Raw genomic sequence first — 26011 nt, 5'->3', positions numbered from 1 at the left:
CATTTTTGTTAGTGTTTCTACTGCTATTATTTGGTTTTTCCAGCCAATTTTATCCCGTAAAGTTTTCTGTTTGCTTGTTTTGGTTTCATTTATAGCATTTTTGTCTTTCCTCTCTACTTGGTGGAGGTGGGGTACTGTGTCTGATCAGGTTAGCAAAGAGCTGCTGACCTCAAGGGAACCACCCAACTGGGCACCCCCAGAAGGTGGGTATTTTTTTTAAGGTTGTATCAAAGTACCCTACTGTACACCTATATTGCTCTCTCTCCCTCTTTCTGTGCCTCTCTTCTTTTTGTCAATATTCCTTTTACCCACCCCCTCTCCTTTCTCTATTTTTCTTTTTTTTTTTTTTTTCTTATCACTCAGTCCTCCTTTCTTTCATCCCTTTTTTGCTCTTCAACCTTCTGACCCTTCTGGTCCTGTAACCCTTAGTCCACAGGAACGAGAACTTAAAGAGCAAGAGGAAGTGAAAGGAAAATTAGGGCAAGGAAACAGATAAAAGAAATCACCTATGAGGAAGAATCAGCAGAAAACTCCAGGCAACATGAAGAACCAGTCCAGAACAACCCCGCCAAGGGACCATGAGGTAGCTACTGCAGAGGATTCAACCTATACAGAAATGTTAGGAATGACAGAAAGGGAATTTAGAATACACATGTTGAAAACAATGAAAGAAATGATGGAAACAATGAAGGAAACTGCTAATAAAGTGGAAAATAACCAAAAGGAAATCCAAAAACAGAATCAAATCAGCGATGAACGACATGAAGAATATAAAAAGGATATAGCAGAGCTGAAGGAAATGAAACAGTCAATCAGGGAACTTAAAGATGCAATGGAAAGTATCAGCAACAGGTTAGACCATCCAGAAGAAAGACTTTCAGAGGTAGAAGACAAAGTTTCTGAGATAACTCAGATAGTAAAAGAGGCAGAAAAGAAGAGAGAGAAAGCACAACATTCCCTGTCAGAATTATGGGACTTTATGAAGCGTTCCAACATACGAGTTATAGGAACTCCAGAAGAGGAAGAAAAATGCCCCAGAGGAATGGAAGCCATACTAGAGAATATTATAAAAGAAAATTTCCCAAATATCACCAAAGATTCTGACACAGTGCTTTCAGAGGGCTATTGGACCCAGGTCGCCTCAACTCTAACCGAGCTTCTCCAAGACACATTGTGATGAACCTGTCCAAAGTCAAGACAAAAGAAAAGATTCTGCAAGCTGCCAGGAGTAAGCGCCAGTTGACCTACAGGGGCAAATCCATCAGAGTGACCGTAGACTTCTCTAATGAAACTTTCCAAGCCAGAAGACAATGGTCAACTACCTTTAATCTACTTAAACAGAACAATTTCTAGCCCAGAATTCTGTATCCTGCTAAGCTAAGCTTCAAAATTGATGGAGAAATCAAATCATTTACGGATATACAAACATTGAGGAAATTCACCACAACAAGACCAGCTCTACAGGAAATACTTCAACCTGTTCTGCACACTGACCACCACAATGGATCAACAGCAAAATAAGAATTCAGAAATTAAAGGACAGAACCAAACCGCCACACTGATGCAAAACATAAAACAAAGCAATGGACTCTCACAAAATAAGATGAATAGAATACTGCCACACTTATCAATTATCTCAATAAATGTTAATGGCTTGAATTCCCCACTGAAGAGACATAGATTGATTGACTGGATTAAAAAACACAAGCCATCCATTTGCTGTCTGCAAGAAACACACCTGGCTTCAAAAGACAAATTAAAGCTCCGAGTCAAGGGTTGGAAGACAATTTTTCAGGCAAATGGAATTCAGAAGAAAAGAGGAGTTGGCAATCTTATTTTCAGATACATGTGGATTTAAAGCAACTAAAGTCAAAAAAGACAAAGATGGTCACTTTATATTGGTCAAGGGAAAAATACAAGAAGAAGACATTTCAATTCTAAATATCTATGCACCCAATTTAAATGCTCCCAGATTCTTGAAACAGACCTTACTCAGTCTGAGCAATATGATATCTGATAATACCATAATAACAGGGGACCTTAACACTCCTCTTACAGAGCTGGACAGATCCTCTAAACAGAAATTAAACAAGGATGTAAGAGACTTAAATGAGACCCTAGAACAACTGTGCTTGATAGACGCATATAGAACACTCCATTCCAAAGATAAAGAATATACATTCTTCTCATCACCCCATGGAACATTCTCCAAAATTGATCATATCCTGGGACACAAAACAAATATCAACAGAATCAAAAGAATTGAAATTTTACCTTGTATCTTCTCAGACCATAAGGCACTAAAGGTGGAACTCAACTCTAACAAAAATGCTCGACCCCACCCAAAGGCATGGAAACTAAACAATCTTCTGTTGAATAACAGATGGGTGCAGGAAGAAATAGAACAGGAATTCATTAACTTCCTTGAGCATAACAACAATGAAGACACAAGCTACCAAAACCTGTGGGATACTGCAAAAGCAGTTTTGAGAGGAAAATTCATCGCTTTAGATGCCTATATTCGAAAAACAGACAGAGAGCACATCAACAATTTCACAAGATATCTTATGGAATTGGAAAAAGAAGAGCAATCTAAGCCTAAACTCAGTAGAAGGAAAGAAATATCCAAAATCAAATCAGAGATCAATGAAATTAAAAACAAAAGAATCATTCAGAAAATTAATGAAACAAGGAGTTGGTTTTTTGAAAAAATAAATAAAATAGAGAAACCATTGGCCAGACTAACGAGGAATAGAAAAGTAAAATCTCTAGTAACCTCAATCAGAAATGATAAAGGGGAAATAACAACTGATCCCACAGAGATACAAGAGATCATCTCAGAATACTACCAGAAAATCTATGCCCAGAAATTTGACAATGTGAAAGAAATGGATCAATATTTGGAATCACACCCTCTCCCTAGACTCAGCCAGGAAGAAATAGAGCTCCTGAACAGACCAATTTCAAGCATTGAGATCAAAGAAACAATAAAAAATCTTCCAACCAAAAAATGCCCTGGTCCAGATGGCTTCACTCCAGAATTCTGTCAATCCTTCAAGGAAGAACTGATTCCTGTACTGCAGAAATGATTCCAAAAAATTGAGGAAGAAGGAATCTTCCCCAACACATTGTATGAAGCAAGCATCACCCTGATACCAAAACCAGGAAAAGACCCAAACAAAAAGAATTTCAGACCAATCTCACTCATGAATATAGATGCAAAAATTCTCAACAAAATCCTAGCCAATAGATTACAGCTTATCATCAAAATAGTCATTCATCATGATCAAGTAGGCTTCATCCCAGGGATGCAAGGCTGGTTTAACATACGCAAGTCTATAAACGTTATCCACCATATTAACAGAGGCAAAAATAAAGATCACATGATCCTCTCAATAGATGCAGAAAAAGCATTTGATAAAATCCAGCATCCTTTTCTAATTAGAACACTGAAGAGTATAGGCATAGGTGGCACATTTCTTAAACTGATTGAAGCTATCTATGACAAACCCACAGCCAATATTTTACTGAATGGAGTAAAACTGAAAGCTTTTCCTCTTAGAACTGGAACCAGACAAGGTTGTCCTCTGTCACCTTTACTATTCAACGTAGTGCTGGAAGTTCTAGCCAATACAATTAGGCAAGACAAGGGAATCCAAATGGGAGCAGAGGAGGTCAAACTCTCCCTCTTTGCTGACGACATGATCTTATACTTAGAGAATCCCAAAGACTCAACCACAAGACTCCTAGAAGTCATCAAAAAATACAGTAATGTTTCAGGATATAAAATCAATGTCCACAAGTCAGTAGCCTTTGTGTACACCAATAACAGTCAAGATGAGAAGCTAATTAAGGACACAACTCCCTTCACCATAGTCTCAAAGAAAATGAAATACCTAGGAATATACCTAACGAAGGAGGTGAAGGACCTCTATAAAGCAAACTATGAAATCCTCAGAAAGGAAATAGCAGAGGATATTAACAAATGGAAGAACATACCATGCTCATGGATGGGAAGAATCAACATTGTTAAAATGTCTATACTTCCCAAAGCAATCTACCTATTCAATGCCATTCCTATCAAAATACCAACGTCGTACTTTCAAGATTTGGAAAAAATGATTCTGTGTTTTGTATGGAACCAGAAAAAACCCCGTATAGCTAAGGCAGTTCTCTGTAACAAAAATAAAGCTGGGGGCATCAGGATACCAGATTTTAGTCTGTACTACAAAGCCATAGTACTGAAGACATCGTGGTACTGGCACAAAAACAGAGACATAGACACTTGGAATCGAATTGAAAACCAAGAAATGAAACTAACATTTTACAACCACCTAATCTTTGATAAACCAAACAAGAACATACCTTGGGGGAAAGACTCCCTATTCAATAAATGGTGTTGGGAGAACTGGATGTCTACATGTAAAAGACTGAAACTGGACCCACACCTTTCCCCACTCACAAAAATTGATTCAAGATGGATAAAGGACTTAAACTTAAGGCATGAAACAATAAATATCCTCCAAGAAAGCATAGGAAAAACACTGGAAGATATTGGCCTGGGGAAAGACTTCATGAAGAAGACTGCCATGGCAATTGCAACAACAACAAAAATAAACAAATGGGACTTCATTAAACTGAAAAGCTTCTGTACAGCTAAGGAGACAATAACCAAAGCAAAGAGACAACCTACACAATGGGAAAGGATATTTGCATATTTTCAATCAGACAAAAGCTTGATAACTAGGATCTATGGAGAACTCAACAATAAGCCAACAATCCCTTATATCAATGGGCAAGAGACATGAATAGAACTTTCTCTAAAGACGACAGACGAATGGCTAGCAAACACAGGAAAAAATGTTCATCATCTCTATATATTAGTGAAATGCAAATCGAAAGAACCCTGAGATAATCATCTTACCCCAGTGAGAATGGCCCACATCACAAAATCTGAGAACTGCAGATGCTGGCGTGGATGTGGAGAGAAGGGAACACTTTTACACTGCTGGTGGGACTGCAAACTAGTACATCCTTTCTGTAAGGAAGTATGGAGAAACCTCAAAGCACTCAAGCTAGACCTCCCATTTGATCCTGCAATCCCATTACTGGGCCTCTACCCAGAAGGAAAGTAATCCTTTTATCATAAGGACAGTTGTACTAGACTGTTTACTGCAGCTGAATTTACAATCGCCAAAATGTGGAAACAGCCTAAATGCCCACCAACCCAGCAATGGATTAACAAGCTGTGGTATATGTATACCATGGAATACTATTCAGCCATTAAAAAAAAATGGAGACTTTACATCCTTCGTATTAACCTGGATGGACGTGGAAGACATTATTCTTAGTAAAGCATCACAAGAATGGAGAAGCATGAGTCCTATGTACTCAATTTTGATATGAGGACAATTAATGACAATTATTGTTATTGGGGGGGGAACAAAGAGGGAAGGAGGGAGGTGGGTGGGTCCTTGGTGGGTGTCACACTTTATGGGGGCAAGACATGATTGCAAGAGGGACTTTAGCTAACAATTGCAATCAGTGTAACCTGGCTTATTGTACCCTCAATGAATCCCCAACAATAAAAAAAAAAAAATGTTGAAATATTGAATAGGTGAATGAACAGGGAATTCACAAAGGAGGTGTGAAGATATTTAATCTCAGTAATCAGGGAAATACACAATGGAGATAACTAGATACCTTTATACTTTTTGTGTGAATTGTAAAATCCACATAAAATTTACCACATTCACTGCTTTAAAGTGTACAGTTAAGTCATTAATCATTTTCATTAAAGCCTACCAATATTAAAAGTACCGAGAATGTGGATCAAAGGAAACTTGTTCACCGCGTTTGGCCTTGTCTAGTAAATGAGCATGCCCTGTGCCTGGGCAGTTTCACATATATAATGAGTCCATAAAATAAGGTAAGGCAGTGATTATCCAATCAAAGGTAGTGGTTGCCTCTAGGGCAAGGAAGAGGATGCACCAGAGGGGAAGACTCCCAGGTTCTGGTAGTGTTCTCTTTCTTAACCTTGGTGGTTATGTAGATGCTTGCCTGATTGTTTATATGTATGTATACACAATTCTGTTATGTATGAACTGGTTTTTTTTTTTTTTTGAAATAAATTAGAAAAAATAAAATCTCTTTATGATCTCAGCACTCCATCAGTATTTTCTGTCCTCATCTCTTAACATGTCTCCCTCTGTTCCAGGCACCCTAGTCACTTTGCTATTCCTTAATTACTGTACTGTGAGCATGATCCCACTTAAGGAGTTTTTTTTTTTTTCTTGCTTTTTTTCCCTCCTGGATGCTTTTTCCTCCAGATGCCAGTATGGTTTGCTTCTTCATTTCTCTTAGGGCTCTATTTGAAGGTCATTGAATTAGCATTAGGATTATTTACAAATATTGAGACAACCCAATATATCAGTGGCTTAACTAGCACAGACGTGTATCTGTCCAGATTTTTGCTATTCAGGGCTACTGTAAAGACTCTGCTCCGCAGTTTCCCAGGACCTGGGTTCCTTTTGGCTACTGCTCTGCCATTCCTGAGATACATCTCTTGCCCTCATGGTCTAAGGTAGCAGCATCCAGAAACCAAGCAGCAGAATGTGGGGAAGAGAAGAAAGAGAAGGGGAAGGATTGATGCTTATAGCTCATTGGCAGAAACTTAAGCCTTGTGGCCTCACCAACTGCAAGGAAGGCTGGGAAATGTAGTCTTTTTCTGAATTGCTGTTGCTCTGCTAGCATTTCGCTGCTTTGTAAGAAGATATCGTGGGGTAAGCATGAGTTTGTGCCATACTTGCCTTCTCAGGAAAGAAGGAACCTGTCTCAGAGAGCCTCCCATATACCACTCTTTCCCCCTTACAGCTGCTTTATTTTTCTTTGTGTATTTGTTACTCTAGACAGTCTTATTTTCTGTATTGTGGTCCCAGCCTCACACTGGAAGATAAGCTCCCAAGAGAGGGACTTTGCTGTGTTCACTTCGGGATACCTAGCATCTGGAGCAGCGCCTGGCACATAGGCAGTACTCAAGAGTATTGTTGAGTGAATGAGTATGGTTTCATCCCATTTTTCATACCCTTGACCTTGCTTTTGCCATTCACATTTCAGTTTGTCAATCCCTTTCTCTAAGAACAGTGATTGTCAGTAAGTGTGTGCTCTTACTGGGAGTGCAGGAGCTTGTCAGAAATGCATAATTTTGGTCCACACCCCAGACCTACTGATCAGAAGCTGGGGGTGAGAGCCAGCAACCTGGGTCTCCTTATGCTCTGTGTACCACATTCTGCATTTTAAACAGCCTTACAGAGGATTTTGATGCATATTGAAGCTTGAGAACCACTGTTCAAACTTAAATTTGCATCAGAGTTCCCTGGAGGAGTGATTTAGTAGATCTGGTGTGGGATTTCCAACAAGTTATCTGGGGTTGCTAATGCTGCTCTTCTAGAAACCATTGCTTTAGGTGCTCTTTAAAAAATGCCCAAGGTACCGTGGTTCAACACCTATAATCCTAGCACTCTGAGCCAGGAGGAATGCTTGAACTCAGGAGTTTGAGACTACTCTGAGAAAGTGTGAGACCCGGTTTCTACTAAAAATAGAAATACAGGGCGGGCATAAAGTTCATGTAAAATTTACAATATTAAACTATTTTAAAATTGCGCATGAACTTTATGTCCACCTTGTTTTGGCCAGGCATGGTGGCACTAACCTGTAGTCCTGTAAAAAAATTAGCCAGGGCCAGGCACAGTGACTCACACCTGTAATCGCAGCACCCTGGGAGGCCAAGGCAGGTGGATTGCCTGAGCTCAGGAGTTTGAGAACAGCCTGGCTAGAATGAGACCCTGTCTCTAAAAGGTGACTCGGTATTGTGGTGGGTACCTGTGGTCCCAGCTACTCAGGAGGCTGAGGGAAGAGGATCACTTGAGCACAAAAGTTTGAGGTTGCTATGAGCTATGATGCCACAGCACTCTACTAAGGACAACAAAGTGAAACTGTGTCTCAAAAAAAAAAAAGAAAGAAAAAATAAGCGAGGCATGATGGCACTTGCCTATAGTCCCAGCTACTCTTGCAGCTGAGCCAAGAGGTTTGAGCCCAGGTGTTTGAGGTGCTATGAGCTAGGGTGACACCATGGTACTCTAACCTGGGCAACAGAATGAGACTCTGTATCAAAAAATAAATAAATAAATAAAAGATGGAAAAACTGTGTTGATAGTTTAGGTTACTTTGATTAGTTGTACTGCTTCTTGTTTGAGATATAATAAACTGAACTTTTGATTTGAAATTGGTCCTTTCATATGATCTAATACTTAACAATACCTATTGTGCCTCATCCAGACCCACCATTTTAAGTAACGCTCAGGATTCTGAGTGACTTTGTTTTACTTCTGCACTATTCAAATTTCTAAAATAGACATGTTTTGCTTTTATTAAAAATAGCAGTTTCCCAGTACAGTGGCTCATACCTATAGTCCCAGCTACTTGGGAGGCTGAGGCGGAGGATCACTTGAGGCCAGTCAGGAGTTGTAAGACCAGCCTGGCAATACAAAGAGACCTCATCACTTTATTTTCTTTTTTAAAGAAATAAAGTAGACTACAATATATTCTAAAACTGCTTTTATTGAGAAGTAGACTATAATAAATTCTTATCTGTCAAGAACTAGTTTAGTTTGTCTTCAAGTAGAAAAGAGACTAGAGGCAGCGCCCATAGCTCAGTGGGTGGGGCGCCAGCCACAAACACTGGTGAGTTCAAACTCGACCCAGGCAAGCTAAAACAACAATGACAACTGCAACAACAACAAAAAGCATTCCGGAGGGTGCCTGTAGTCCCAGCCACTTGGGAGGCTGAGGCAAGATAATCGCTTAAGCCCAAGAGCTTGAGGTTGCTGTGAGCTGTGATGCCACTGCACTCTATCCAGGGCAACAGCTTGAGACTCTGTCTCAAAAAAAAAAAAGGAAAAGAGACTAGAGACTATAAAATTTTTATTGTTGGGGATTCATTGAGGGTACAAGAAACCAGGTTACACTGATTGCATTTGTTAGGCAAAGTCCCTCTTGCAATCGTGTCTTGGACCCCAAAGGTGTGGCAAACACCAAGGCCCCACCCCTCCCTCCTTCTTTCTCTCTGCTCTCCCCTTCCCCCACCCCCACTGTGACCTTAATTATCATTAATTTTCCTCATATCAAAATTGAGTACATAGGATTCATGCTTCTCCATTCTTGTCATGCTTTACTAAGAATAATGTCTTCCACTTCCATCCAAGTTAATACAAAGGATGTAAAGTCTCCATTTTTTTTAATGGCTGAATAATATTCAATGGTGTGCATATACCACAGCTTGTTAATCCATTCCTGGCTTGGCGGGCATTTAGGCTGTTTCCACATTTTGGCCATTGTAAATTGAGCTGCAATAAACAGTCTAGTGCAATTGTCCTTATGATAAAAGGATTTTTTCCTTCTGGGTGGATGCCCAGTAATTGGATTGCAGAATCAAATGGGAGGTCTAGCTTGAGTGCTTTGAGGTTTCTCCATACTTCCTTCCAAAAAGGTTGTACTAGTTTGTAGTCCCACCAGCAGTGTAAAAGTGTTCCTTTCTCTCCACATCCAAGCCAGCATCTACAGTTTTGAGAGTTTGTGATATGGGCCATTCTTGCTGGGGTTAGATGGTATCTCAGGGTAGTTTTGATATGCATTTCTCTAATATATAGAGATGATGAACATTTTTTCATATGTTTGTTAGCCATACGTCTGTCTTCTTTAGAGAAGGTTCTATTCATGTCTCTTGCCCATTCATATATGGGATTGTTGGCTTTTTTCATGTGGATTAATTTGAGTTCTCTATAGATCCTACTTATCAAGCTTCAAAATATGTCTGATTCAAAATATACAAATATCCTTTTCCATTGTATAGGTTATCTCTTTGCTTTGGTTGTTGTCTCCTTAGCTGTACAGAAGCTTTTCAGTTTAATGAAGTCCCATTTGTTTATTTTTGTTGTTGTTGCAATTGCCATAGCAGTCTTCTTCATGAAGTCTTTCCCCAGGCTAATATCTTCCAGTGTTTTTCCTATGCTTTCTTTGAGGATTTTTATTGTTTCATGCCTTAAATTTAAGTCCTTTATCCATTTTGAATCAATTTTTTGTGAGTGGAGAAAGGTGTGGGTCCAGTTTCAGTCTTTTACATATGGATATCCAGTTCTCCCAGCACCATTTCTTGAATAAGGAGTCTTTCCCCCAAGGTATGTTCTTGTTTGGTTTATGGAAGATCAGGTGGTTGTAAGATGTTAGTTTCATTTCCTGGTTTTCTATTCAATTCCAAGTGTCTTTGTCTCTATTTTTGTGCCAATACCATGCTGTCTTGACCACTATGGCTTTGTAGTACAGACTAAAATCTGGTATGGTGATGCCCCTAGGTTTATTTTTATTACTAAGATCTACCTTAGCTATACAGGGTTTTTTCTGATTCCATACAAAACGCAGAATCATTTTTTCCAAATCTTGAAACTACGATGTTGGTATTTTAATAGGAATGGCATTGAATAGGTAGATTGCTTTGGGAAGTATAGACATTTTAACAATGTTGATTCTTCCCAGCCACGAGCATGGTATGTTCTTCCATTTGTTAATATCTTCTGCTATTTCCTTTCTTAGGATTTCATAATTTTCTTTATACAGGTCCTTTACCTCCTTTGTTAGGTATATTCCTAGATATTTCATTTTCTTTGAAACTATGGTGAAGGGAGTTGTGTTTTTAATTAGCAGTGTTTTTAATTAACAGTCTCATCTTGACTGTTATTGGTTTATACAAAGGCTACTGACTTGTGCATGTTGATTTTATACCCTGAGACATTACTGTATTTTTTGATAACTTCCAGGAGTCTTGTGTTTGAGTCTTTGGGATTCTCTAAGATCATGTCATCAGCAAAGAGGGAGACTTTGCTCCTCTGTTCCCATTTTGATTCCTTTTATTTCCTTGGCTTGCCTAATTGGCTAGAACTTCCAGCACTATGCTGAATAGTAAAGGTGACAGAGGACAACCTTCTCTGGTTCCAGTTCCAAGAGGAAAAGCTTTCAGTTTTACTCCATTCAGTAAAATATTAGCTGTGGGTTTGTCATAGATAGCTCCAATCAGTTTCAGAAATTGTCACTTATGCCTATACTCTTCAGTGTTCTAATTAGAAAAGGATGCTGGATTTTATCAAATGCTTTTTCTGCATCTATTGAGAGGATCAAATGGTCTTTTTTTTTTTTTTTTTTGCTTGTATTAATATGGTGGATAATGTTTTTGGACTTGCGTATCTTAAACCAGCCTTGCCTCCCTGGGATGAAACCTACTTGATGATGATGTATGACTTTTTTGATGATAAGCTGTAATCTATTGGCTAAGAGTTTGTTGAGAATTTTTGCATCTATATTCATGAGTGAAACTGGTCTGACATTCTCCTTTTTAGTTGGGTCTTTTCTTGGTTTTGATTTCAGGGTGATGTTTGCTTCGTAGAACATGTTGGGGAAGATTCCTTCCTCCTCAACTTTTTGGAATAATTTCTGCGGTATGGGAATAAGCTCTTTCTTGAAGTTTTGATGGAATTCTGGTGTGAAGCCATCTGGACCAGGGCATTGTTTTGTTGGAAGCTTTTTTATTGTTTCTTTAATCTCAGTGCTTGAAATTGGTCTATTCAGGAGCTCTATTTCTTCCTGGCTGAGTCTAGGGAGAGGGTGTGATTCCAAGTATTGATCCATTTCCTTCACATTGTCAAATTTCTGGGCATAGAGTTTCTGGTAGTATTCAGAGATGATCTCTTGTATCTCTGTGGGATCGGTTGTTATTTCCCCTTTATCATTTCTGATTGAAGTTACTAGAGATTTTACTTTTCTATTTCTAGTTATTCTGACCAAGGTTTTATCTATTTTATTTATTTTTTTCAAAAAACCAACTCCTTGTTTCATTAATTTTCTGAATGATTCTATTGTTTTCAATTTCATTGATCTCTGATTTGATTTTGGAGATTTCTTTTCTTCTACTGAGTTTAGGCTTAGATTGTTCTTCTTTTTCCAATTTCATAAGATGGCTTGTGAGTTTTTTGACGTGCTCTTGTTCTGTTTTTCAAATTTAGGCATCTAAAGTGATAAATTTTCCTCTCAAAACTGCCTTTGTAGTATCCCACATGTTTTGGTAGCTTGTGTTTTCATTGTTGTTATGCTCAAGTAAATTAATGATTTCAAAAAAAAAAGGAAATTAATAATTTCCTGTTTTATTTCTTCCTGCATCCATCTGTCATTCAACAGAAGGTTGTTCAATTTCCATGCCTTTGTGGAGGTTGAACGTTTTTGTTAGAGTTCAGTTTCACCTTTAGTGCCTTATGGTCTGAGAAGATACAAGGTAAAATTTCAATTCTTTGCATTCTGTTGAAGTTTGTCTTATGTCCTAGGATATGATCAGTTTTGGAGAATGTTCCATGGAGTGATGAGAAGAATGTATATTCTTTATCTTTGGGATGGAGTGTTCTATATGCGTCTATCAAGCACAGTAGTTCTAGGGTCTCATTTCAATCTCTTATATCTTTGTTTAATTTTGTTTAGAGGATCTGTCCAGCTCTGTAAGAGGAGTGTTAAAGTCCCCTGTTATTATGATATTATAGGATGTCATATTGCTCAGGCTGAGTAAGGTCTGTTTTAAGAATCTGGGAGCATTTAAATTGGGTGCATAAATGCTTGTTGTATTTTTCCCTTGACCAATATAAAGTGACCATCTTTGTCTTTTTTGACTTTAGTTGCTTTAAATCCACATGTATCTGAAAATAAGATTGCAACTCCTCTTTTCTTCTGAATTCCATTTGCCTGAAAAATTGTCTTCCAACTCTTGACTTGGAGTTTTAATTTGTCTTTTGAAGCTCGGTGTGTTTCCTGCAGACAACAAATGGATGGCTTGTGTTTTTTAATCCAGTCAGCCAATCTATGTCTCTTCAGTGGGGAATTCAAGCCATTAACATTTATTGAGATAATTGATAAGTGTGGTTGTATTCTATTCATCTTATTTTGTGAGAGTCCATTGCTTAGTTTTATGTTTTGCATCAGTGTGGAGGTTAGGTTCTGTCCTTTAATTTCTGAGTTCTTGCTTTACTGCTGATCCATTGTGGTGGTCAGTGTGCAGAACAGGTTGAAGTATTTCCTGTAGAGCTGGTCTTGTTGTGGCAAATTTCCTCAATGTTTGTATATCCATAAATGATTTGATTTCTCCATCAATTTTGAAGCTTAGCTTAGCAGGGTACAGAATTCTGGGCTGGAAATTGTTCTGTTTAAGTAGATTAAAGGTAGATGACCATTGTCTTCTTGCTTGGAAAGTTTCATTAGAGAAGTCTGCGGTCACTCTGATGGATTTGCCCCTGTAGGTCAACTGGCGCTTACTCCTGGCAGCTTGCAGAATCTTTTCTTTTGTCTTGACTTTGGACAGTTTCATCACCATGTGTCTTGGAGAAGCTCGGTTAGAGTTGAGGCGACCTGGGGTCCGATATCCTTCTGAAAGCAGTGTGTCAGAATCTTTGGTGAGATGTGGGAAATTTTCATTTATAATATTCTCTAGTATGGCTTCCATTCCCCTGGGGCATTCTTCTTGCCCTTCTGGGATTCCTATAACTGGTATGTTTGAACACTTCATAAAGTCCCATAATTCTGACAGTGAACGTTCTGCATTCTCTCTCTTCTTTTCTGCCTCTTTAACTATCTGAGTTATCTCAAGAACTTTGTCCCCTACCTCTGAAATTCTTCTATATGTTCTGACCGGTTGCTGATACTTTCTATTGCATCTTTAAGTTCCCTAATTGACTGTTTTAGTTTCTTCAGCTCTGCTGTATCCTTTCTATATTCTTCATATCATTCATCTCTTATTTGATTCTGTTTTTGGATTTCCTTTTGGTTATTTTCTACTTTATCAGCAGTTTCCTTCATTGTTTCCATCGTTTTATTCATTGTTTTCATCATGTGTATTCTAAATTCCCTTTCTGTCTTTTCTAACATTTCTATGTACGTGGAATCCTCTGCTGTAGCTACCTCATGGTTCCTTGAAGGGGTTGCTCTGGACTGGTTCTTCATGTTGCCAGGAGTTTTCTGCTGATTCTTCCTCATGAGTGATTTCTTTTATCTGTTTCCTTGCCCTAATTTTCCTTTCACTTCCTCTTGCTCTTTACGTTGCTGTGCCTGTGGACTAGGGTTTTGATGAGTCCTTTTGGTACAGGACCATAAGGAGGAGGAGGTTGAAGAGCAAGAAGGGATAAAAGAAAGAAAAAAAAGAAAGGAAGGAAAGGAGAGAAAGGAGAGGTGGTGGGTAAAAGGGAATATTGACAAAAAGAAGAGAGGCAGAGAAAGAGGGAGAAAGAGCAATATAGGTGTACAGTAGGGTACTTTGACACAACCTTAAAAAAAACCCAGCCTCTGGGGGTGCCAGGTTGGGTGGTTCCCTTGAGGTCAGCAGCTCTTTGCTAACCTGATTGGACACAGTACCATACCTCTACCAAGTAGAGAGGAAAGACAAAAATGCTAGAAATCAAACCAAAACATGCAAACAGAAAACTTTATGGGATAAAATTGGGGGGAAAACTAAATTATAGGGGTAGGAACACTAGCAAAAGTGAAGTTCTAATTATTGAAAAAGGCAACGATGGGAAATTGTATTTAGACTAGAAAATGGGAGAAAGAAAAGAGAAGAAAAGAAAAATCTATAGGGAAAGGGTTGAAATTAAAAAACAAAACAAAAGCAACAACAAAAAACAAAAAGTATATATATCTTGTTGAATATTGTCTGGGCAACAGGTGATGATCTGGGGTATGAGATGTTAATCACAGTGGTGATATGAATCGAGTCCTCTACTGATTTCTCAAACCCCACAGGGTGGAGAACCTAAATCTCTCTTCAGCCCTCTTAAAAGGCAGTTTAAACTTCTAAACTTGGCTAAGCAGAAGCTTTCCCAGGAAAGTGCTTGTCGCTGGGATCACTGCTGAAGTGGCTATCCACTTACCCAGTGTGCCAAAACCGGTCTCACTCTGCCCCTGAGGGTTAAGGCTGTAAGGCGGGTCAGTCCCTGCCTTTAGGCTGCTCAGTCACTAGACTACTAGCTCCCACCCAATCCTTGCTGTGTGACCCTGAGGGCGGAGCTTGATGGGGCAGTTCTCTCACAATGACTCCCTGCGGCCCACAGGCGAACACTATTAGCTCCATCAGGCTCAACGGCTCAGTCTGGGGCCCTAGACAATGCCCAAAGTTCTCCAAACTCCTGCCCAAGCTCTCCCACGGCAGTTCAACTGGGTACCAAGTCCAAAAACACCACAACAGTTCACAGGTAAGGCCTTTCCAGTTTGCAGTCTCAGTGCTGCTGTACTTACAGCTGCAGCAGGATTAGACACATGCAAACACTTGCCAGTTTTCCAATGCTATGTCCTCCTCTTGGGGTCCATAATTCTCCTGCTGACTCCTTGTCCTCAAAGGAATGTTTCTGGGCAGATCCCACTAGCCAGAGATGACTGGAGTCTTGTCTCCCCAGACTTACCACTCCCAGTTGCAAGGAAGCTAGAGACTATAAACTTTTAAGCACAATTTTGTAGTGAGGTAGCTAAAGCAATTTGCAAATTAGGTGAGAAAAAAAGTTTATGAGAATAATATCAAAATCTAGAGAAGGACCCTAGAGAAAAGCTTAGTTTATAGCTTGAGCAGGGAAGAAGCAGATGAGACATAAATACTGCTGTGTACTCAAATGTAGAACCTGACAAAGCTAAAATTCTTTCTAAATATTAACTTTTGGTATGATTCAGTAATCCCATGATGGGCACACTAGTAAAGCAAATGATAAAGTGAGGCAAAAGATAAAATTATGTGTCCATGCACAGAAATAAAATTCAGGAATAGGTCATTTCTTTCTATGCCCTTTTGCCCTTTATTGTAGCAGCATACAGACTACAAGTGACCCTGTGTGTTTTTTTGGAAAGTAAATTGGTCACCAGTGCTCTGTAATAGCTACAAATATAGAAGCAGAATCCAAGTTAATAGTAGACTGCTTAGAATCAATTTTAAGCTTGAGAAACAGATTCCTTCAATATCAGTCTTCTTGCTCAGGATGAAAGATGATATTTGATATTTGACACATCCAGTGTCCTAGAAATGAAAAGCTTCATCTTTCCCTAAAGCTGAGCTCTGTAGTTTGGGGCAAGTTATTTTTTTTTTTTTCAAATTGGCAAAAATTTTATTAGGTTTTGCTCCTCTATTATATTTTGTAGCTTTAAGGGAATTTATGTTTTTTTTATTTTTTTATTTTTTTTTTATTAAATCATAGCTATGTAGATTGATACGATCATGGGGCATCATTCACTTGCTTTACAGACCATTTACCAAGTTTCACATATACCCTTGTAAGATGCACCGCTGGTGTAATCCCACCAATCCCTTTCCCTCTACCCACCTCCCCCCTCCCTCCCCTCCCTTTCCCCCTTCCCCCTATTCTTAGGTTGTAACTGGGTTATAGCTTTCATGTGCAAACCCTAAATTAGTTTCATAGTAGGTCTGAGTACATTGGGTACTTTTTCTTCCATTCTTGAGATACTTTACTAAGCAAAATATGTTCCAGCTCCATCCTTGTAAGCATGAAAGAGGTAAAGTCTCCATCTTTCTTTAAGGCTGCATAATATTCCATGGTGTACATGTACCACAATTTATTAATCCATTCATGGATCGATGGGCACTTGGGCTTCTTCCATGACTTAGCAATTATGAATTGAGCTGCAATAAACATTCTGGTACAAATATCTTTGTTATGATGTGCTTTTTGGTCTTCTGGGTATATGCCTAGTAGAGGAATTACAGGATTGAATGGCAGATCTATTTTTAGATCTCTAAGTGTTCTCCATATCTCTTTCCAAAAGGAATGTATTAATTTGCATTCCCACCAGCAGTGCAAAAGTGTTCCCTTTTCTCCACATACATGCCAACATCTCTGGTCTTGGGATTTTGTGATATAGGCTAGTCTCACTGGAGTTAGACGGTATCTCAAAGTAGTTTTGATTTGCATTTCTCTGATGATTAAAGATGTTGAGCATTTTTTCATATGTCTGAAGGCCACGTGCCTGTCTTCTTCAGAGAAGTTTCTCTTCAAATCCCTTGCCCAGCCTGCCGTGGGATCCTTTGTTCTATTCTTGCTAATGCGTTTGAGTTCTCTGTGGATTCTGGTTATTAAACCTTTGTCGGAGACATAACCTGCAATATCTTCTCCCATTCTGAGGGCTGTTTGCTTGCTTTACTTACTGTGTTCTTGGCTGTGCAGAAGCTTTTTAGTTTGATCAAGTCCCAGTAATATATTTTTGAAGCTGCTTCAATTGCCCAGGGGGTCCTCCTCATAAAATACTCGCCCAGCCCGATTTCTTCAAGGGTTTTCCCTACACTCTCTTCTAGTATTTTTATACTTTCATGTCTTAAATTCAAATCTTTGATCCAGTGAGAGTCTATCTTAGTTAATGGTGAAAGGTGTGGGTCCAGTTTCAGTCTTCTACAGGTTGCCAGCCAGTTCACCCAGCACCATTTGTTAAATAGGGAATCTTTTCCCCACTGAATGTTTTTAATTGGCTTGTCAAAGATTAAATAACGGTAAGTAGCTGGATTCATCTCTTGGTTCTCTATTCTGTTCCAGACATCTACTTCTCTGTTTTTGTGCCAATACTATGCTGTTTTGATCACTATTGATTTGTAGTATAGTCTGAGGTCTGCTAGCGCAATTCCTCCTGCTTTGTTTTTATTTCTGAGTAATGTCTTGGCTATTCGAGGTTTTTTCTGATTCCATATAAAATGAAGTATTGTTTTTTCAAGATCTTTAAAGTATGACAGTGGAGCTTTAATAGGGATTGCATTGAAATTATATATTGCTTTGGGTAGTATAGACATTTAACAATATTGATTCTTCCCAGCCATGAGCATGGTATGTTTTTCCATTTGTTAATATTTTCAGCTATTTCTTTTCTTAGAGTTTCATAGTTCTCTTTATAGAGATCTTTCACGTCCTTTGTTAGATAAATTCCCAAGTATTTCATCTTCTTTGGCACTACTGTGAATGGGATAGAGTCCTTAACTGTTTTTTCAACTTGACTGTTGTTGATATATATAAAGGCTACCGATTTATGAATGTTGATTTTGTAACCTGAGACGCTGCTGTATTCCTTGATCACTTCTAAAAGTTTTGTAGTAGAGTCCCTAGTGTTTCCAGATATACTATCATATCATCTGCGAAGAGCGAAAGTTTGATCTCTTCTGACCCTATATGGATACCCTTGATCGCCTTTTCTTCCCTAATTGCAGTGGCTAAAACTTCCATTACAATGTTAAAAAGCAATGGAGACAATGGGCAGCCTTGTCTGGTTCTTGATCTGAGTGGAAATGATTCCAATTTATGTACTGGATCACATTTATAGATTTACGTATATTGAACCAGCCTTGAGATCCTGGGATGAAACCGACTTGGTCATGATGTATAATTTGTTTCATGTTTTGCTGGATTCTGTTTGTTAGGATCTTGTTGAATATTTTTGCATCTATATTCATTAGTGATATTGGTCTATAATTTTCTTTTCTTGTTGGATCTTTTCCTGGTTTGGGGATCAGGGTGATGTTTGCTTCATAGAACGTGTTGGGAAGTCTTCCTTCTTTTTCTACCTTTTGGAACAGGTTGAGTAATATGGGTACTAATTCCTCTTTAAAGGTTTGGTAGAATTCAGACGTGAAACCATCTGGTCCCGGGCTTTTTTTTTTTAGGGAGGTTTTGTATGGTTGATGCTATTTCTGAAATTGATATGGGCTTGTTCAACATTTCTTCCTTTTCCAGTTGCTTGAGATGTCCCATTAAGTTGTTAACTTCCTCTCTTTCCGTTCTCTTGAGGAAGGGTGCAGTGCTATAAATTTCCCTCTTAGAACTGCCTTTGTGGTGTCCCAGAGGTTCTGATAGTTCATGTCTTCATTGTTGTCTCCTTCATATTAACTTTAGTGAAGTTAATTATGATATGTCTGAGGGATGTCTTATTGGGGTTGAGTCGTGCTGGGGTTCTGAAGCTGTCTGCTATCCGAATTTCAGAATCTCTAGGCATGTCTGGAAAATTCTCTTTCATAATTTCATGCAGAAGGGCCTCTGTGCCCAGTGAGGCCTCTTCATCTGTTTCTGGAACCCCTATGATTCGGATATTCGCCTTCTTTGAATTATCCCAGAGCTCTCGGAGAGAGTGATCCGTTTTTGCTCTCCATTTCTCTTCCTCTTTGAGAGTTTGGGAGCGTTCAAAGGTTTTATCTTTGATGTCAGAAATCCTTTCTTCAGCTTGCTCCATTCTTTTGCTGAGGGATTCTACTGTATTTTTCATATCTTTGAGGGCTGCAAATTCGTGCTTCAGTGTGTCTAAATCTTTGGTGGTTTGTCTTTAAATTCATTAAATTCTTGAGACAGCTTTTGAATTTCTCCTCGAATTCCTAATTCCACTTTGTTAATCTTGTCTGCAATCCAAATTCTGAATTCGACTTCTGACATCTCAGCCAGTTGTTTATGAATGGGCTCTTCAATTGCATCTGCCATATCTTTCCTTGGGGGGGTTGATCTATTCTGGTTATTCATGTTACCAGAGTTTTTCCGCTGATTCCACCCCATGGTTGTTTTATTCCCTCTGATTTTTTCCCCTGGAGCTTTGTTGAGGGCCTGTACAGTGTTGTGGCCTGAGAAACTGGGGCCCTGTCTGGTGTGGTGGGGCTAAGTGGTTCTGTTTTGTTTTCAGCTGGTTTCTGTTCCACCCTAGTGAAACAGATACTTTGGATTGAACTCTCAGCTGTGGAGAAATATCAGCAATTAAGTCACCCCGCCCCCCACCAGCAAACAATTGGAGAATAAAAATCAAACCTTCACCGTGCACCCAGGGCACCACCTGATTTGTCCTCAGGCGATTGGTTCAGTTCAAAATGGTCCAAATCAATTGTCTCAGTCTGCACCTGTCTCGCGTGAGAGAGTTTAAGAGGTCTCTGGGAACTGGATCACAGGGGTCTGGTGACTACTCTGGTGTGGCTTGCTCCAGTGCTGCGTGGAGTCAGGAGAAGCCACCCAGCCAATAAATCAGTCTGGGAAGGTTGCTGCCTCCTTCCCCACCTTGCACCACTTCACATCCAGTCACTGATAGCCCTGCAGTTGGCTGACCCAGTTGCCTGTAGTGAATCGGTACTCCAAGAGTTTGTACCTGCCTGAATCACAAGGAAGTCTACCAGGCTGCTGCGCTCTGCCTCTCTCCAGCAGGAGGAGGTGAGGCCTGACAACCTCGGGCAGTTGATGAAGGTTGAGGGGTTTTCACTCAGGTCCAGTCTTGCCCCTCATTAATGTTACTGACAGAACAGAACAGAACAACTCTGCAGTTCCCCTGCAGAAGAGAAGCTGAATTGAGCTCCAAATCAGCTTGTCTTTGCTCCTGTATTGTCTATAGGCTGACGATCCCCTGAGGGCCAGGTGCGTCTTAGGTTTAGTAAAGGGGACCTCTGGGTCAGCCCCACCCTGGTGGTTTCCCTGGTTTGCAAGCTGGAGTTGCCTTAGGCAAACTCAGAGTCTCTGGTTGCCCAGGGAGACAGGGGGTGTGGCTTCAGAATATTTGGTAGTGAGCCGTATTGCTAGCAAAAGAGGGCCGCTGCTTTATGGCTCAAGCAACGGCTGCTCCCGTGTAGCTCCCCTCTGGCCACCGTCCTCTCTCTGCTCCCGTACCCCAGAGTCTGCACCGACAGGCTGCAGCCCAGCACTGTCTACACCCCTCAAACAGTTGCCCAAGAGTCCATATCCCTGGGGGACACGCCTCCAGACTTTGGAGCGACAGCAGAGGGGAGTGTGGGGAGCACTGGGAGCCTGGGGTTGCGGGCAGAGAACACACAGAGCTTTACACAGTTTTATGCCTGGCCGTATTGTCACCAAAAGACTGCTGTCGCACTGTGCCTCAGGGAACTGCCACTCTGGTGCAGTCCTGGGTGCAGTCCCGTCTCCGCCGACCGACCAGGACTGGCCTCCAGACCCCAGTGTGAGCGAAGGGGAGTGCTGGGATCTCAGAATTCCAGGTAGAGACTATATACAGTTTATACAGTTTTATGCCTGGCAGGAGGACACCGTGGCACCCTAGTAGGGGAGGTAGGTCCAGTTTTTAGGGGGTCTCTCCCGTGGAGTGTAGTGGGAGGACCTTTGAACTCTGACCGGTTGTTTGTGGGGCACTCTGGGCCGTTCCCATGGGGGAGGGGACTCCTGTCCGCTTGGTGATGGATTTTGTACCTTTTGTTTGTATCCTTGTGGTCGCAGCTCGCCTCAGCGGGGTTGACGTGCATTCTACAACCTTCTGTCTTAGTGCAGCTCAAATCCACCAGGTTACTTGCTGAATTTTTATCCTTTAACTCTCCTTCTGGATGGGAGCCTCTGTGGAAAGCTGGCTTCAGTCAGCCATCTTGTCTCCTCCCCCCGGGGGAAGTTATTAGTTAGGCCAGATATTCCAGAAGAAAATTAGTAATAAAGTATAGATCGGTGGATTTCCCTTTGTTGCCAGAAGTGAGGGGAAAGGAATTATGGAAGTATATATCAAAGACCTGTTTTTCCGTGGCAGGTGTGGAGTTTCCAGAAGAAAAAAGCAGATCTCCTTATTGCCTTTTATAAACAGAATTACAAAGTTAGAAACAGCCTTGCAGGAGACATAGCAAACACTGATCAGCCAGAAAAAAGAGTTGTCAGTCTTAAGGAAGGAAAATGGAGAACTGAAGAAATTTCTAGCCATCCTAAAGTGATCTCCATGATCTCCAAGTTGGTACCTCAACCAGTGGGCATTATTTCTGCATCACAGTCACCCCATGATCCAGTTCTCAGTGTAGCAGCCAAGTGGTCAGTCAGTCCTCCCCAGTGGAGTCAATTCCTTATAGAATGATGGGTTTCAGTAACTTGGGACAAGGAGACAGAAGCCTGCAGGGAAGGAACACTCCCAGAGACGCTTACACTGAAACCCCTTCACCAGCTTCAACTCACAGCCTATCTTACAGGTCAGAGGGACTGCAGAACCACACTAGAGAGTCTTCCTGGTTTCCAGCTACCAGTCCTGCAGACTCTGTACCATCAAGAGGCAGATGGGCTTAGCCAATGAGAGTGAAGCATGGGCCACTTCCAGATAGACCATCTTCAAGGTCTGATTTATACATACTACTGAAGGATGGACTGGAGCATCCAGTACCCATCAGGCGTGATGGCCTTGAAAAATGTGCCCATTGTGTTTCTTGGTTTTACTTTGTACCTTATTCTCTGGCTCTTTACACTATTTACCCCTGTATCACTTTCCAGGATAGTGGTCAGGTCCTAGATAAGGCTAGTGAGTGCTTCAGGAAAATGTATCTCTCCCAAAAGACATATAGTTCCCCTTATCTCCCACAATTAGAAATGAAGATTTTAAAAATAAATCTTGGCATCATGCTTCAGAGTCGGGGCGGGAGGTTGGGGGAGAATAATATACTCATTAACGATGTTTCATTTCTGAATTCCATTTTTTAGCTTAGTATATATTATCCCATTGCCAATGTTAACAAGTAACAACTCTGGTCCTGGTCCTAATTTAGTATACTTTTTCTATTTGCTTATAGTTTCTTCTATGCATAGTTAATATTAAATATGTTGTTTTTCCTTTCTGTAAAAAAATAGCTTGAAGACACTGATTTTCAACTTACTAAAGTATACAGATGATAAAGAGGATGCTTTTCTGTTACTGGGGGAAAAAAAGTAAAGAAATTCTAATTGGTCTGTGGCCTGGGCTTGGCAGCCTTTTAAAATTCCCCCAAATGTTTCTGATAATTCAGCCAAGATTGAGAGCCACCTTCCCATCAATCCTGCTCTTCCCAGGTCTGAGTCCTTCCCTCTCTTAGGAGCTCTCCCGGCTCTGTGCTTCCCTCCACTGTCGTAGTTATCCTGCCACACTAGACGGACAACTCTACTTGTAATCTCTCTCACTCTCTAGGTGGTGAACCTCTTTGTTGGCAAGGAGGGACCTTGCCTCCTTCACTATTTCTTGTTGGATTAATACATGAAATGCTTCCAACTGTTTGGAGTACACTGAAACAGAATCAGTTAATGTGCTCCAGGTGGAGGACTATATTCTCCTTTGACACTGACAGAATCATAAAGAAAGGCAAGTGTCCTGTGGTTTGGGACAATATTGCTGGAAGAATAGAATGGAAACTGAACTAGATGTTCCCTCCATCTCAGAATTGAAATTAAAGTGTTTTGAGCCGAGTCTGGCACAGTGATTTTCAACCTATGTGCCATGAGAGGATCTTAGGTGTGCCTCGAAATTTTTAATGATCATTAATTATTTTCAAAAGAAGTTCAAAGCACAGTTAAGTACATATATATATATTTTGAGTCAGAGTCTCACTTTGTCACCCTCGGTAGAGTGACATGGCATCTTAACTCACAGCAACCTCAAACTCTTGGGTTTGCACAGTTCTCTTGCCTCAGCCTCCCAGGTGGCTGGGACTACAGGTGCCCACCACAACGCCTGGCTATTTTTTAGAGACGGAGGTCTCACTATTGCTCAGGCTTGTTCTAAAACTCCTGAGCTGAGGCAATCTACCCGCCTCAGCCTCCCAAGTGCTGAGATTACAGGCGTGAACCACTGTGCCTGGTTTAACTAAGTATATTCTTTTTTATACTCTTTTTTCTTTCTTTCTTTCTTTTTTTTTTTTTTTTTTGCAGTTTTTGGCCAGGGCTGGGTTTGAACCGACCACCTCTGGTATATGGGGCTGGTGCCCTACTCCTTTGAGCCACAGGTGCCACCCTTTTTTATTCTCTTTTTTTTTTTTTTTTTTTTTAGCCACATAATTTAAGTGTGCTGTGGAAGTTTAACTATAGGGTCAAGTGTGCCAAGAGATTAAAAACAAAATAAGGCTGAAAAACACTGGTCTAGCGTATAGTATGGTAATGGTTAAAAGTGTGAACTCTGTGGCCAAACTGCTTGGGTTCGAATTCTGCCATCATCTCGCTACTTCCATGATTTTGGCAACTACCTAATTATTCTATAGTCCAGTTTTCTATTATATAAACTGAGGTTACTCAGAGTACTTTCCTTTTGGGTTTGACAGTTTTGAGTATTAAAATACATGGAAGATTTCCAGAGCAATTCTAACTACTCAATATGTGCTATTTTCTTTTTTTTTTATTATTGTTGGGGATTCATTGAGGGTACAATAAGCCAGGTTACACTGATTGCAATTGTTAGGTAAAGTCCCTCTTGTAATCATGTCTTGCCCCCATAAAGTGTAACACACACCAAGGCTCCACCCACCTCCCTCCTTCCCTCTTTCTGTTTCCCCCCCCATAACCATAATTGTCATTAATTGTCCTCATATCAAAATTGAGTACATAGGATTCATGCTTCTCCATTCTTGTCATGCTTTACTAAGAATAATGTCTTCCATATCCATCCATGTTAATACGAAGGATGTAGTCTCCATTTTTTTTAATGGCTGAATAGTATTCCATGGTATACATATACCACAGCTTGTTAATCCATTCCTGGGTTGGTGGGCATTTAGGCTGTTTCCACATTTTGGCGATTGTAAATTGAGCTGCAATAAACACTCTAGTACAAGTGTCCTTATGATAAAAGGATTTCTTTCCTTCTGGGTAGATGCCCAGTAATGGGATTGCAGGATCAAATGGGAGGTCTAGCTTGAGTGCTTTGAGGTTTCTCCATAGTTCCTTCCAGAAAGGTTGTACTAGTTTTTGTCCCACCAGCAGTGTAAAAGTGTTCCCTTCTCTCCACATCCACGCCAGCATCTGCAGTTTTGAGATTTTGTGATGTGGGCCATTCTCACTGGGGTTAGATGATATCTCACGGTTGTTTTGATTTGCATTTCTCTAATATATAGAGATGATGAACATTTTTTCATGTGTTTGCTAGCCATTCGTCTGTCGTCTTTAGAGAAAGTTCTATTCATGTCTATTGCCCATTGATATATGGGATTGTTGGCTTTTTTCATGTGGATTAATTTGAGTTCTCTATAGATCCTAGTTATCAAGCTTTTGTCTGATGGAAAATATGCAAATATCCTTTCCCATTGTGTCGGTTGTCTCTTTGCTTTGGTTATTGTCTCCTTAGCTGTACAGAAGCTTTTCAGTTTAATGAAGTCCCATTTGTTTATTTTTGTTGATGCTGCAATTGCCATGGCAGTCTTCTTCATGAAGTCTTTCCCCAGGCCAATATCTTCCAGTGTTTTTCCTATGCTTTCTTGGAGGATTTTTATTGTTTCATGCCTTAAGTTTAAGTCCTTTATCCATCTTGAATCAATTTTTGTGAGTGGGGAAAGGTGTGGTTCCAGTTTCAGTCTTTTACATGTAGACATCCAGTTCTCCCAACACCATTTATTGAATAGGGAGTCTTTTCCCCCAAGGTATGTTCTTGTTTGGTTTATCACAGATTAGGTGGTTGTAAGATGTTAGTTTCATTTCTTGGTTTTCAATTCGATTCCAAGTGTCTATGTCTCTGTTTTTGTGCCAGTACCATGCTGTCTTGAGCACTATGGCTTTGTAGTACAGACTAAAATCTGGTATGCTGATGCCCCCAGCTTTATTTTTGTTACAGAGAACTGCCTTAGCTATACGGGGTTTTTTCTGGTTCCATACAAAACACAGATTCATTTTTTCCAAATCTTGAAAGTACGATGTTGGTATTTTGATAGGAATGGCATTGAATAGGTAGATTGCTTTGGGAAGTATAGACATTTTAACAATGTTGATTCTTCCCATCCATGAGCATGGTATGTTCTTCCATTTGTTAATATCCTCTGCTATTTCCTTTCTGAGGATTTCATAGTTTTCTTTATAGAGGTCCTTCACCTCCTTCGTTAGGTATACTCCTAGGTATTTCATTTTCTTTGAAACTATGGTGAAGGGAGTTGTGTCCTTAATTAGCTTCTCATCTTGACTGTTATTGGTGTACACAAAGGCTACTGACTTGT

The 26011-nt window shown here is 40.1% G+C and overlaps 1 pseudogene; it reads left to right on the top strand.

Moving 5' to 3' along the window:
* The window catches only part of LOC128571706 (RING finger protein 212B-like), a 34729-nt pseudogene extending 12552 nt beyond the window's left edge, over window positions 1–22177 (top strand).
* Window positions 22178–26011: the final 3834 nt, after the last annotated feature.

Source organism: Nycticebus coucang, chromosome 19, assembly GCF_027406575.1.
Source record: "Nycticebus coucang isolate mNycCou1 chromosome 19, mNycCou1.pri, whole genome shotgun sequence".
NCBI lineage: Eukaryota > Metazoa > Chordata > Mammalia > Primates > Lorisidae > Nycticebus > Nycticebus coucang.
This window is presented reverse-complemented; position numbering and strand designations above follow the sequence as displayed.